This window comes from Rana temporaria, chromosome 1, assembly GCF_905171775.1.
Source record: "Rana temporaria chromosome 1, aRanTem1.1, whole genome shotgun sequence".
Taxonomy (NCBI): Eukaryota; Metazoa; Chordata; class Amphibia; order Anura; family Ranidae; genus Rana; species Rana temporaria.
The window spans coordinates 231,013,969-231,030,237 of record NC_053489.1 but is presented as its reverse complement, the minus strand read 5'-3'; the positions used below and the strand labels follow the sequence as shown (position 1 = coordinate 231,030,237).

Below are 16,269 nucleotides of genomic sequence, written 5' to 3'. Positions count from 1 at the left end.
TGCATGGTTGCAAAGGTCTCGATAATTATGAGGTTTGTTTGGAGATGGCATTGTGTGGTTGCAAGGGTCTCAACAAGTGAGGGGTTGCTGAGACGATGTTGCTTTTTGCAATGGTCTCAAGTGAGTGTTGGGCTGCTGAGACGACTTTGTATGGCTGCAAGGGTCTGAACGGGTGTCAGGTTGCTGAGACGATATTGCATTTGCAATGGTCTCAAGTGAGTGTCGGGCTGCTAAGACAACTTTGTATGGCTGCAAGGGTCTGAACGTGTGTCAGGTTGCTGAGACGATATTGCGTTTTGCAATGGTCTCAAGTTAGTGTCAGGCTGCTGAGACGACTTTGTATGGCTGCAAGGATCTGAACGGGTGTCAGGTTGCTGAGACGATATTGCGTTTTGCAATGGTCTCAAGTGAGTGTCAGGCTGCTGAGACAACTTTGTATGGCTGCAAGGGTCTGAACGGGTGTCAGGTTGCTGAGACGAGATTGTGTTGTTGCAAAGGTCTAGACGAGTGTGAGGTAGCTGAGGATGATATTACATTTTGCAAGGGTCTCAAATAAAGTGTCAAGTTGCTGAGACAATATTCCCTGACTTTTTTTTTTAAACGACCTGAATGAAATGCTGGTACCGTACAAGCTGTTACAGGCATTGGCGTTTCCAATGCCTCTGAACATCCGTTCTGAACCCATTTTTTTTTTTTTCGGGAAGGATTCCTAAACTCAAACTGCCTAGAAATGACTATAAATGATCCTGTGTACATGTACTGATGAGATAAAATAGAGGAGAGATCGGGGATCCTATGTACATGTACTGATAAGATAACAAAGGAGAGATCAGGGCGCGGCTGAAAACTACTCAACTGTTCCTAAACGTCCGCTATACCAACAGCAGTGTACATGAGGCCTAAGATGATTTGTCTGGCTGCAAGGGTCTCAATAAATGCCAGGTTGCTGGGGCGAGACTGCGTGGTCACAAGGTCTTTGACGAGTGGGAGGTTGCTTGAGACGGTATTGCGTGGTTGCAAGGGTCTCGATGAGTGTGGGGCTACTGAGACGGTATTGCATTTGCAAGGGTCTCAACAAGGGTGTCAGGCTGCGGAGACGATTTTGCGTGGTTGCAATGGTCTCAACAGGTGTCAGGTTGCTGGGCCGAGATTGCGTGGTGTGGTGGCAAAGTATTATTTATTTTTTTGCGTTTTTTTTTTGCGTATATATATATATATATATATATACACACACATATATATATTTTTCCGTTTTGCGTTTTTGTAAGGGTCATGTGTTGCAAGGGTCCTTAACAAGGGTGTCAGGCTGCTGAGATGATTTGTATGGTTGCAAGGTCTCAATCAATAAGAATTGGGTTACTGAGAAAGGATAGAAACACCTGGTTTGTTTGTACCTTTAAGCAAGCAATATAAGGTAGAAAGACAACGTCCGTTTGATTCGTAGGTTCCGTAGGGGCCACTAACGAACGATATGGGAGACAACGAATGGTAGCAAATTGATAGGACATAAAGAATGTAATAACAAATCTTACTTGCGACAATGGGCCATGCGAGTGAGTTCGCGGCGGACTGTGGCTGGAGTGAAACATATCGGGAAGGTGTAGCGTGATGCCGTGCATGGGGCAAAACAATGAGGTTTGGTGTAGAAAATAGAACGCGAGAAGTGCATACGAATAATTTGTAAGCTCCACTGTGGAAAACTGAACATATGGTACGGGTGACACTACGAGTGGCTACGGAATTTGACATGACAAACAAGCTAACGAATCTTACCTGGGACAGTGAACGTGCGACTGGGTTTTCTTTGGACAGGAGTGGGTGTGCAACACATCCGAAGAGTGTGGTGTGGCGCCATGCATGACGTACAGGCAATAACTTGGTAAATGAGAGAGAAGAACCGTGTACAAACAAATTCCCAAGTTCTGCTACAGGAACTAAAACACACGGCATGGGGGAAACAACGAATGGCAACGGTAGAAAGTATGCAATGTATCTGATACAAATCGTTATAAAGAGAAATGACTGATACAAAACGGTTGTAAAATGCATTAAATGAATCCGATACGAATGGTAGTAAGGAGATTGAACGAATCTGATACGAATGGTTGTAGAGTGTATGCTACCCCTTGCTTTGAAACCGAACACCTACCAACCACCCATCCCCACAGACTAATCAAGTGCGGACAAGGCACCAGGTGGGTCCAATTAGCACCTCAATCTGTCAAAGAACCCATACAAACAATACATGCTAATCTCCAAATGGAAGAGACAGCAACCAATGGACAGTGAATTTTATAACCAGTGAAGCCTGTGGCGAGTGATATCAGACGACAACTGACCGTGGCTCGGAGGCTTGGATTTACAAATGAATCGTATGTTTTGGCAGGAGGAAGATACAAATGTACCAAGCCTGTGCAGAATGATATTGGAACATGAGCAACAATAACTCCAGGAGCAGGTTTTTTACAAAATAAATGCAGGATAGGAAGCAATAACGAATTGCAAGATTGCACATGATACGAAAAGGTTGAATACTACTGCGAAGTAAGCGGGAACCGCCGACGAAGACATGAAGGGAGAAGCCGAAGTGCGCTTTGGGCTGGTTGAATGCGATTGAATGCGCGGACTCACGGACATGAGGTGAGCTGGGAAGAGTCGGCCCAGTGACGTATAGTACCGCACACTGAACCGACAAAGACCTTGTGTAAATGTGCTGCATAAATATTCTCCGGGCTCCTCCCATAAACTCAGGCCACCATACTGGCCTTCTTATATATATATGTACACAGTATACATGTGTTTGTGTGTGTGTGTATCTATATATATATATATTATATATATATATATATATAATATATATATATACACAACACCACACACACATGTATACTGTGGGGTGGATTCAGGAGGGAGCGCGCAAAACTGCGGCGGCGTAACGTATGACATTTACGTTACGCGGCCCGCAAGTTTTACGGGCAAGTACTTGATTCACAAAGCACTTGCCTGTAAAGTTGCGGTGGCGTAGCGTAAAAGGGGGCCGGCGTAAGCGCGCGTAATTCAAATGATCCTGTAGGGGGCGGTGGGGATCATTAAATTAGGCGCTTTACCACGCCGAACGTACTTGCGCCGTCCCTAAAATTTCCCGACGTGCATTGCGGTAATTGACGTCGCAAGGACGTCATTGGTATCGACGTGAACGTAAATGGCGTCCAGCGCCATTCACGGACGACTTGCGCAAACAACGTAAAAAATAAAAAAATCGCGACGCGGGAACGACGTCCATACTTAACATTGGCTGCGTCTCCTAATAGCAGGAGCAGCCTTGCACGAAAACGACGTACGGCAAACGACGTAAAAAACTACCGCCTGGGCGCACGTTACGTTCGTAAATCGGCGTAAGTATGTAATTTGCATACTCTACGCTGACATCTATGGGAGCGCCACCTAGCGGCAAGCGGCAGAATGCACCCTAAGATACGACGGCGTAAGACTTATGCCAGTCGTATCTTAGGCTAAAGTCGGCGTATCTAGCTTTCTGAATACAGAAAGTAGATACGCCGGCGCACTTAGCAATTACGCGGCGTATCTATGGATACGCCGGCGTAATTGCTCTCTGAATCTACCCTGTGTATATATATATATTATATACAAACAAACACATGTATACTGTGTACATATATATGCACACACATGTATATATGTGTGTGTGTATATATATATATATATATATATATATATATATATATATATATACACACACATATACATGTGTACTGTTTATAATATATATATATATTATATTATACACATGTATACTGTATACATATATATATGTTTTTGTATGTGTATATATATATATATATATATATATATACACACACAAATACATGTATACTGTGTACATATATACACATGTGTGTATGTTACAGGTAATGTTTGAATATACAGTATATGATGGAATGATGGTGTGTGTGTGTGTAGCCATGACATGGTATGTACAGGGATGGCCCAGTATAAGCGGAGGCTGCACTAGCATGCCTGTGTTTAGCTGTCACTATTTGCTTTGCGCTCCAGATCCGGCAGGCTGAAGCGATCCACCCCCCAGTGTTTCCGAGTTGCCGTCCCTGCTATCACACACAGGAGAGGAAGTAACAGACATCACGGCTTCTCTGCTCATGTTAATAGAGGCTTGCTGTACAGGAGCAGGAGGCTGTCAGCACAGAAGAAAGGCAAGATTTGACCATTAGAAGGGAATAGCTCGGTCCCCCCCAATCTGCTGCCCTGTGGATAGCTGGAGATTGCTTTGTAAGCGCCAAAACAGCTGTTCCAACCAGAAGACTGCAGAGGGAGACGGATCTGTGTTTCCCGTGGCTGGGATTTTCTATTCTTCCTCGCCGGATTTTCCATTTCCATGTATTGCCGAGTCTTCGCTCCCCTTTGGAATAAGCAGGCTTGTCTGCTGAGGTCCCTCCACCCTGCGATCAGCAATGATTTGATGTGAGGCTTGCTAAAGAAGAAGGGGAAAAAAAAAAGGGAAGCACATTGTAGTGACTGCCTGCCTGCCATTGCAGCAGAGAGGTGCTGGGCTTCCTGCAAGCCAGGGAAATGGTGTGCTGCTAAGGCTGCGGATCGCTGGGGCTGGAGACGATCACCGAAGCCTGGATGTGTGTGCCTGACATCTGCAACATGTTGGGGAGAGGGATCGAGGGGCATCTCGATGGGAAAAGCGCCTGATTTTCCCCCACTACCATGCCCACTCCTTGAAGGAAGTCCCCACTGGCTGCAATCTGTGCTGGAGTACTGGCAACACACAAACACACACCATCTCTGTGGAATCCTTCAATGAAGTCCATCAGATCCTGAGCTAGGTGATGACCCTCCAAGCTGGATTGTCTCCTCTGCTCAACACACATTGGGATTTTTCCTTCTAAACCCCCCCAAAATAATCAAAGTGGATATTTTAGTCCTTGAACCTCCTCTCTTGCCATACATGAACCAGGCCTCATTCAGGAGCAATCTGCATTCACACATCCCCTGGGTCCATCAACGCATCCATTTGAATGATCCCCATCTTTGCAATTCAGGTTGCAGAGACACATTTGTTGTGTTGTTTTTTTTTGGGCAGGATTGCAGTGTTAATTTTTTTTTAATAGAGTTTTCGTATTTATTTTTTTAAACGGATACTGTGTTTTTTTAATTTGTTGACTTGCGTTTCTTGGCTGGGTGACTTATAACTTCAAGTTTCCACCATGGCGGATCTAGAGGCGGTGTTGGCTGATGTCAGCTACCTGATGGCAATGGAGAAGAGTAAATCCACTCCTGCGGCCAGGGCTAGCAGAAGATCGTACTGCCTGAACCCAGGTAAAGAAATAAATGAAGGCCGCTCTTGCACAAGTGGGGGGTGCCTTGTATTTGTATCTGACACGTGTTGTTTATCCGTAAGGATGCTTAGTATTTGTTCTGCAATGAATGGATCAGGCCTTATTTATGGACCTCAGAGAAAGAATTTGCTAGGTATGTGATGCCTCATGGCAAGCAATATGAGCTTACTATCTATTCTTCTTTATTGCAAAGGGAAGACCTGAATTTTGCTGAATTTTGGCCTGATTCACACCTATGCAGTTGCAGTTTGCATATTGCCGGTGCATTTTGCCGATTGCAATACATCAGGGTTGCCCAACCTTTTGAATAGCGAGGGCCACTTGGTAACCAGTCGTGGGCCACAATGAGCGAAGCGGGCAGATGACAGGTCACAGCTACTATGGGCCTCCGATCTGCCCAGATGGAAGGGGATGAATTCCCTTCTGTTTTTTGGATTGGAGGTAGGCAGGCGTAAACGGACACCTGTCGCTCTATAGAAGTGAATTGAGGGTCCCATTTTGTCGGGCTGATCATGTGAAAAAGGCCTAAGACTGCTTTTAACTGATGTGCTGCAGTTTACCCACACCACGGGTGCAGCGTAGTGCACCTGTGTCTATCCTGCGGGTTAGCTGAACTTTGCCATAGACTCCTTCTGTGGCAAAGCCGGCGCTGTAGAGGAAACATCAGCTTATGGGGCTCTGGTCTGCAGCCGCTTTCTTCCTCTACCACCAGCTTCATTAAAGCGGGGGTTCACCCTTAGAGGGCACTTTTCCCCCTTAGATTCCTGCTCGTTATTACTAGGGGAATCGGCTATTTATTTTAAAATATGTGCAGTACTTACCCGTTTACGAGACGCATCCTCTCCGTTGCTTCCGGGTATGGGCTCGGGAATGGGCGTTCCTTCTTGATTGACAGGTTCCGAGAGGCTTCCGACGGTCGCATCCATCGCGTCACGATTTTCCGAAAGAAGCCGAACGTCGGTGCGCAGGCGCAGTATAGAGGCGCCACCGACGTTCGGCTTCTTTCGGCTACGAGTGACGCGATGGATGCGACCGTCGGAAGCCTCTCGGAAGACTGTCAATCAAGAAGGAACGCCCGCTCCCGAAGACCCATACCCGGAAGCGACGGAAGAAGATGCAGCTCGAAAACGGGTAAGTACAGCTCATATTTATATAAATAGCCGATTCCCCTAGACCGAACGAGCAGGAAGCTAAGGGGAGATTTTTTTTTTTTTTTTAAATGGGTGAACTCCCGCTTTAACAACACTGATGCTGTGGTGTGGCAGATCGGCAACCTGCGATCTGGGCTTGCTAACCCCGCTATTCCAGAACAGGAGGTCGCGGGCCACATGTGGCCCCCGGGCCACTGGTTGGCCACCCCTGCAATACATGCTTTTCTTCCATTTGAAGTCTACGGAACCAAAAACCAGAAAAAGTCCCTGGCCCATTCCATAAATGCACAGATGTAAGCTACATCCATAGGGAACCATGTTAAACAGACTATAGTGTGTTTCTGCACAACTCAAAACGTAGTTAAAAAAAAAAAAAAAACGCATAGGTGTGAACCAGGCCTTACTGATGAACCAGACACAATTTGCTACGTGGGTTGACTTGTTAGCACTCTCCTGCCTAACATCTGTCAATTTAAAAAAAAAACGAAGGAGCTAGACAGGAAATTGTCAACTGAACAGCCAATCAGGTGCAGCCATTGTTTGGGTATTCTGACAACTGCTAGTGCCTGCTGTCAACACAAAAGCTGCAGCAGAAAATTACTTCATCTTTGTTGTATAGTGTGGCGGGAATCGTGTGTGTATCTATCTATCTATCATCATTATATATATATATATATATATATATATATATATATATATATATAATTATATATATTTTTTTTTATTGACACTGCAGGCTGAAGAAAATATGCTAACTGTGGGGTTGAATTACTAAAACTGGAGAGTGTAAAGTCAGGTGCAGCTGTGCATGGTAGCCAATCGTCTTCTAACTTCAGTTTGTTCAAATAAGCTTTGACAAACAAAACCTGCAAGCCGATTGGTTTCTATGCAGAGCTGCACTAGATTTTGCACTCTCCGGTTTTAGTAAATCGACCTCTGTGTATAGCTAGCTTTATTGCTATGGGACGGCACTGAATTGGACAGATCGTGATCCAAATATTAGTAAAATCAATCCAATACCTGGCCTCACTTGGCTTCCTTTTGTTGAATATTTTGTCATGGCCAGCAAGACTTTTGGGTACAAATTCTGAAGGGCAATTGACACCGAGGGCTCGTTCACACCACGTCCATTTTAGTTGTGTTTTTCTGCACACCACCGCACATGTATGGTGTGAACAGAGAATGAGCAACAATTGCTCTGTAAACACCATACATGTGCAGTGGTGTGCAAAAAAATGCTGCTCAACAGATCTGGTGTGAACAAGCCATGAAAATGGCAAAGAAGAAATTGTCTAAGGCCTACGTTTTACAGTGCAATTGCACAGTGATTTTGCCGCGTTCCTATCCAGAACGCAATTCTTCCGCTTCAGGTTGAAGCTCTCCTATGTGCGGCAGCTCCTAAACTCTGCTAAAAGCCTCTGGGTGTTATTTCCTAAAGGCAAATCCACTTTGTACTACAAATGCAAACTGCAAGTGTAAAGTGCACTTGGAAGTGCAGTCGCTGTAGATCCGAGGGGGACATGCAAGGAAAATAAACAGCATTTTAGTTTGCACATGATTATATAATAAAATCAGCAGAGCTTCCCCTCCTTTCAGATCTACCCCTCAGATTTACAGCGAGTGCACACTTGTAGTGAAAAGTGGATTTGCCTTTAGTAAATAACCCCCATAGGCGTTTAGGAGCTGCTAGTGTACATGAAGCCTAAAGGGTCCATTCAGGGTCCATTCACACTTCATGATTTGGGATCATGGTTAGAATCGCTGCGATTCTACCTGCAATCCAAATCAAGTGTCAATTGCAGCGCAATGCACTGCGTGTGTTTGGGTGCCATGGTAAATTAAGGGCACCCCAAACACAATGCTATTCTGCCGCAATTGTGACGCAACAGAATTGCGTAGCAATCCTAGCAAAACGCTTCTTTCAAAAATTGCTTGAAGCTTGTCACCCCAAAGAAGAGCAGAAGCTTCTTATTGGGTGAAAAACACGCGTAGGGCACCCTATTGGAGTGAATAACCTGCCCTATGCGACAAGCAGAATCGCATGAACTTTACATGTCAAAATCGTGTAGCTGGAATGCTTGGTCCCACTAGGTGATCATGCGTTTGGGGCCTTGTCCTTGCAATACCCCAGCACGCTGGGAAATATGGAATGCCTGTCTGATCTTTAAAGGAAATCTGTCATGAGAACAACATGACATGTTTGGCCTCTTTTTTATTGAAAATGTTGGTTGCCTGGCTGTCCTGGTGAACCTGTGCTTCAATACTTTGAGGTTGATTTGCTAAAGGTTAATATACTGTGCACTTGCTCTAGATCTGAAGGGAAGCTCTTTTGAGTTCTGTCATGTGGAAGCAAAAATGCTGTTTTTAATTTAAAAAATAAAAATAAATTTCTGTGATTGGGTATTCTTTGCAGAGTGAAGCTTTACGCTCTGGAGCAAGTGCACTTGCAGTGTACTATATATATATATATATATCTATATCTATATCTATCTATCTATATATATATATATATATATATATATATATATATATATATATATATATATATATATATATATATATATATATATATATATATATATATATTTCTATATATATATATATATATATTTCTATATATATATATATATATTTCTATATATATATATATATATATATATATATATATATATATATATATATTTCTATATATATATTTCTATATATATATATATATTTCTATATATATATATATATATTTTTATATATATATATATTTCTATATATATATATTTCTATATATATTTCTATATATATATATATATATATATATATATATATATATATATATATATATATATATATATATATATATATATATATATATATATATATATATATATATATATATATATATATATATTTCTATATATATTTCTATATATATATATATATATATATAGAAATATATATATATAGAAATATATATATATAGAAATATATATATATATATATATATATATATATATATATATATATATATATATATATATTTCTTTAGTAAATCCACCCCTTTGGAGTCCCTGACCTCCAAGCATGTATGCAGATAAGGACTTCTGGTCTGTATACTTATTCCTGATCAACAGATTGCAAGTTTTTGAAGCACGACATCCAAACTCCTAGCATTTTAGGGGGAAATGATCAATGTAATATTTCTCTTATTACAGGCTTACTTTAAATGATTCTTGCTGCGCTGCTCCTTTCACTAGCCGGCGTGTAACAGAAAACAAAAATGTGTAGTCTGCCTTGGAAGCCATGTGATGAAAAATTCATTTGGAACAGTTGCCTGCTGGCTCTGTTAATGGACAGATTTTCGGAGAACGGTTAGGTTCCTCTAATCAAATCTATCTGCCAGTGTATAGCTGACTTGGTTCACGTCCAGTAGATCTGTCGCACACAGGTGGTTCCACAGCATGACTTCCCGGTTACTTGTGAATAGAAGGCCGGAGAAAGAGGCTGCATTGATCCCTTCACTGTCTAATGAAAATATTGGCCTGACCATGGTATGTGAATATGGCTCATGCTGTGCCTGTACTCTGCACTTAGCTTTCGTCCTGCCCCCGATGATGTATGGGTCAATAATCCCACATCTGAACGTGAGTTATACATTGGCTATTTGGTTAAACCAGCTCGCTCTGAAGGGAATACTAATTTCTCCACTTAGACCGGAGCCTGCAGAATGGAGACATTTCTGGCCATAGTCGGCTGCTGTGACATCACAGTCATGGTAGCCGATGGGTATCTGTGCCCACTTCTTGGTTACCACGGGGTCGATTTACTAAAGGGAAATCCACTCTGCACTACAAGTGCACTTGCTGTATATGGCTGTAAATCTGAGGTAGAGCTGCACAATTCTGGGAAAAATGAGAATCGCAATTCTTTTGCTTAGAACAAAGATCACGATTCTTTAAAATGGTCAATTTAAAAAAGAAAAATCTGCTGTAGACGAGTGGACTTAAAATACCGGCAACCACTGTCCCTCATATATTATGAATATTGCCACTGTCTAGGTCAGCTACCTATATTTTGGATATTACCACAGTCAGCTGCCCCAGAGTCTGTGGTACTGACTGTGGTAATATTCATAATATATTATAAGGGACAGTGGTTGCCGGTATTTTAAGTCCTCTTTTCACAGGCTCGCATGCCCCCCTTTAATAGCCTGTATGACTGTCATCTGCATTCTGCAAGGACTCTGGGCCAGGACTGTGGTAATATTCATAATATATAATTTTACACTAAGGCACAAGGAAGCTCACTCACGGTCTCACGTGTTCTGGCATCGGATCAATCAGCTTGTGCACTGTGCGTTGTTTAGTTTCCCTTCCGAGAAACGAGATGGTACCCCCCCATGCCCAGGCATCCTCCACATTCAGCGCCGCTGCGACACATCACTTTACTGACGTCAGTTCCGATGTCGGCCATTTGCGTTCCACGCTGGTTCCGTGGTTCCGACGGGGATCCTAAAAATCGAGCAATTCCAGCCTGGAGATCGCGATCTTTAAACGATTAATCACAGCAGCACCTCAGATCTACAGCAACTGTACTTCCACTTGTAGAGCAAAGTGGATTTGCCTTTAGTAAATAACCCCCCCCCCCCCCCCATGTATTGTAGAGGTTCCTAGTCGGCACCACCACTATCTTATCAAACATTGTACTCTATTTCATAGCTCAGCTTTGACATGCATTGTTTGAAAACATGTCCTTGCTGTCAGAAAGATCTCTTAAAATAGATGTTTCCTAAAGCTCAAGTCACACAGTGGACAAATGAATAGGTGACCTTTTCAGGTAAATGGTTTCTGGCTTATTCCATAAGCATACAATGTAATGGTTGCCATCTATACCATACACCTACCATTGTAATGTTTTCAAAACACGTTTGGTGATCAAAATAGATCTGTCACCCCATTTCTTTCGACAAAAGCTGTGACCGACAAATCGCCCTCCGAATAAGAATTGTGAGGCCTGTGATTCTGCCCATTGAAAATGAGCCCCAGCCAAACTGAAACAGATTGTTGGAGTATTTTTTTTTTTTTTTTTAAGCACGTAACTGAAAAAAAGCCTCTCCTGGCAGATTTTTTTTTTTTCTTTGTTTTTGATCTTGTGCTCTGGAGATGAAAGAACGGTTAGCCTAGGAACCGCTACTTCCTGTTGGCTTATCTGTCATGCTATATACTGCCTGCTTTGGCCTTCTGTCCTAGGTTCTTCATTTTCAGTTTTAGCCTTTTTCTATATCTGTTGCAATATAAATCTGCTGTATAGTAGCAGAGCAACATGTGTTTTTGATGAAATGTAATTATACAAAATTAATAATTTGTATCTATGCTAGCATGTGTGGAGCAGCTATGAGTAACACGTGGCCCTAATATAGGAACTAGAACTCTGACATTGCAGTTTGTCAACATCTAAAAGAACCACCCATATAGACCTTTAAAGCGGTGGTTCACCCTCAGTAACAACATTATAGCATTAAATTCAGCATAGTAGCGCGAGCTACAGTATGCCTTTATTTATTTTTTTTGCCCCGTACTCACTGTGTAATCCTATAGAGAAGATTCTGACTCCCCGCGGGGAATGGGCGTTCCTATCCAGAGGGAAGATGATTGATGCCCGGCTATGGCACGTCACGCTCCCTGAAGATAGCCGGAGTAGGTCTCGGCTCTTCCCGGCGCTATACGGCGCCTGCGCACAGACATCGGAGCTGACTGCGCAGGCGCCGTGAAGAGCAAACACCTATTTCCGTGAAGCGTGACGCGCCATAGCCGGCCGTCAATCACGAGCCCTCTGAATAGGAACGCCCATTCCCCGGAATCTTTAAAACGCAATTACAGAGTGAGTACGGCGCCAAAAAAAAAAATATAAAGGCATACTGTACACTACTATGCTGAATAAGATGCTAGAAAAAAAAATGTTTTAGGGAGAACCCCCGCTTTAAATGAAAGGTTACACTTCTTTTTTTTTTTTTACTATTTGTATCTGACTAATGCTGGCCATACACTATACGAAAAATCGTCCGAACGAACTTTCGAAAAACGAACGTTCGGCCGTGAGCGCAAACTACAGTGCCATCATGTAATGACCGATAAATCGTTCAGTGGACATAAATTAAAAAAAATTGGTTTGTGTGTTTTATTTTTTTTACAGATCCCTAGTGCAGAAAGTTCAGACGGGAAACACATTAACCTTCCGATTTATCGTTTGTTCGGCAGAAAATTTGCAAACTTGTCCTTCGTTTTTTCGGCTCAAACGTCCCAACGATTATTGATTTGGTGCCCATTAACTGTTCGAAAAACGAACGAACTGTCTAAACGACCGATTTTTGGCCGATTTATTATATATATATATATATTTTTTTCGTATTGTATATGGCCAGCATAAGGTTCGATTCACACTGCTGTGATGGCAAAGTCGTACAACTTTTCCCCAGCGACTTCTTCCCGACTTGATCTGACTTGTATGCTGTTCAGGAGCCTGTACGAGGGCTGAAATTGCACCCAAGTCAGACCAAAGTACCGTATTTTCCGGCGTATAAGACGACTTTCTGGATGCAAAAAAATGCATCCAAAGTCGGGGTCGTCTTATACGCCGGGTACGGTCTCTGCATCACTCACTTTTTTGTGAAGGTGCGGTGACAGTCTCCGGCTGCTGCGAGCGTCAGTGATTTAAAAGACGCTCCTTCTTCTCAGCGTGTTCTGTGATAGGTGGAACACAAATCTTCCCAGCAGCGCCTCTGTTCTGTGTTCCTCCTATCACAGATTCCTTCTCATCCTCGGACGAGATGAGAAGACGACCGTGATAGGCGGAACACAGAACAGAGGCGCTGCTGGGAAATGTTGTGTTCCGCCTATCACAGAACACTCTGAAGAGAAGGCGCGTCTTTTAAATCATTGACGTGCGCAGCACGGAGACTGTCACCGCACCGCCTGAAAAAAAAGTGAGTGATGGCACAGAGAGGGGGCAAGCTCAGGCACAGAGAGGGGGCAAGCTCAGGCACAGAGAGGGGGCAAGCTCAGGCACAGAGAGGGGGCAAGCTCAGGCACAGAGAGGGGGCAAGCTCAGGCACAGAGAGGGGGCAAGCTCAGGCACAGAGAGGGGGCAAGCTCAGGCACAGTCGGGGCATGTAATGTAATGGCACAGTGAGGAATGTAATGTAATGGCACAGTGAGGAATGTAATGTAATGGCACAGTGAGATTTGAAAAAGCCTGTTTCTGTCAGCGGTTCTGGCTACCCCTCAGCTTCCAGAAAGACTAGTAGGAAGGGGGTAGTCTCATACAGTGAATATATCCCAAAATCAACATTTTTCCTGGAAAATTAGGGGGTCGTCTTATACGCCCAGTCGTCTTATACGCCGGAAAATACGGTAGTGCAGGAATCCTTTCTAAATTCGGAGAGACTTATGTAGTGTCAGTTAAGCTCTCATAGGGAAATGCTGAATTTGATATATCATGCGACTTTGGGGTCTTACAAGTCGGATCCTATGTCGCAGCAGTGTGAATCGAAGGTTCATTGTAAGGCCCATTTAAAGTGGCCATTTCAATCAAATCCATCTTCAGTTTTTTCAGGCAGATCTGAATAGAAATTTTATGTGATGTTAGCCATACACCAGTCGAAAAATCGTTTGAATGCATTTTCAAAAAACGAATACACGGTTGTGAGAGCAAACAATATTGCCATCATGTAATGACCGAATTTTGAAAGATAAAGCGTTCAATGGACACATTATTTTTTTTATTTTTGATTCGTCACATAGACATAACAACCGTTCAATTTTTAACGGCCAAGAAACACATTAACCTTTCGACATATCCTTCGTTCGGCAGACGTTTCCTATTTGTGACATTTTGGGCCCAAAAAAAATTATAAATCGATTTTCGATTTGCGCCCATTAACTGGACGAAAAACAAACTGTCCAAATTACAGATTTTCAACTTTTTTTTTTTTTTTTTTTTTAGTGTATGGGCACCATTAGTCTATAGCCAGTAAAATGTAAACGCACGCATACTTTTATATCCGATTACCTCAAGTCTGTCTGTCCTGATTTTTATTTTTTTCCCTCGTTATTTTATTTAAATATATAGGGTTTTTTTCAGACATAAATATGACAGACCTGAGATAGTTGCATTAAAAATGACACGTTTCCGTTTACATCACCTGCCATTGATTTAACGTGGGTCTGTTTAAAGGGGTTGTAAAGGATTTTTTATTTTTTTTTCATAAGCATCCTTTACCTGCAGACATTCCTCTTTTCACTTCCTCATTGTTAGTTTTTGCTCAGAAGTTGCTCTATTTCTTCTCTGTTCTGTTCACTTCCTGCTTGTCTGATTTTACTGACCACCGTGATGGGAGGCTTTACTGAGGTGGTCAGTAACGTGCTCACCCCCTCCTGGGAACTACATCTGTGTGACAGGACGCTCTCTACGTGTTAGAGACCTCAAGGAGGTGTGAATTACTGCGCGTGCCGCAATTCATACTGGGAAATGTAGTTCTTACATGAACGAGCGGCGCAAACCAGGAAGTGAATGAGAGAACAGAAACTAGAATGCCGGAGGTGATATAGATGAAGGAATTTAATAGGTATTTACTTGTTTTTTAACAGAATCATTACACTATTCTGTCTACCTTGCAGACATTTTAGGCAAAAAAAAAAATTCCTTTAGTGACCCTTTAAGGCTGGGTTTACACTGTGGTGCGGAGCAGCTCGCAGCAGGGGGTCCGGTGCGTCCCTGTTCACGGTTTTCAGGTCTGAATTCGGTCCGAATTTTTGGTTGAATTCGGACCTGAAATGGACCAGAAGTCACACAGGACTGTTCTGCAAACTGCTCCGTAGCTGTCTTGGAGCTGTGTGAACCAGCTCAATTGAGAGCTGGTCACAGTCTCCTGACATGCAAATTGAATGTGAAGAAACCTGCATCTAATTCACACCAGTGTGAACCCAGCCTAAAGGATAAGTTCATTTTCAGCACAAGTTATATTAAGTTTTAATAAATGCTTTGGTAAATGTAACATGCTCTCCCCCTCTCCCTGTGACAGCGGCAGGAGTTCTTCTCCCCACACCCACTGTAACAGTTTGAAAAGAGTGCAGTCGTGTGGGGCTCCGCCCAAACAGCCGCATCATTCTTTCACAGCTTCCTGTAAATGAATACCTACAAGTTCCGTCAGCCATTGCGGCTGATGGCTTGTAGTTCTCAACGAACTACCAGGGTACTGGTGAGCGCTCTGGTAGTCCATTTATTCTTTCTATGAAGTACGTGCAGACAGCTATGCTGAGAGTCTGCAGGAGACTGAGACTGCGCCTGCGATTTACTGATCACAGGTGCAATGCTCTGCAGGCTCCAGGAAAAATAAAATAAATGCACATTTTCCCCTGTATTTATTATTATTTTTTAAAAGGTGAACTTCTCCTTTTATTTTTAAGTTCCAGGAGGGAAAAATAGTCAGAAAAGTGACAACTGTACCGATCAGCTCTGATTCAGCAGGGAATCTGGTTATGAATCCCCTGTTGATCGTAGGATGACACAGCTGGTGTAAAAGGGCCCTCTAAGGCTTTGTACATATGGGATTTGTCATGTATAAGGCACCATTTCGCAGCATTTGCAAAGGTTTCAGGTAGCTTTGCTAACACTTTTTAAAGCTCATTAACGCCAACCTGCACACTAAAATGCATGCACATGTAAGTTGTGTAGGGGCAGTGAGTGGT

The 16,269-nt window shown here is 42.8% G+C and overlaps 1 protein-coding gene across 1 annotated transcript in view; it reads left to right on the top strand.

Moving 5' to 3' along the window:
• The first annotated feature begins 4,284 nt into the window (after positions 1-4,284).
• The window catches only part of GRK3 (G protein-coupled receptor kinase 3), a 403,808-nt gene continuing 391,823 nt past the window's right edge, over positions 4,285-16,269 (top strand). Inside the window, exon 1 of the mRNA XM_040351350.1 lies at positions 4,285-5,361. The gene's annotated coding sequence lies outside the window, so the exon portion shown is untranslated. The remainder of the gene's footprint in view (positions 5,362-16,269) is intronic.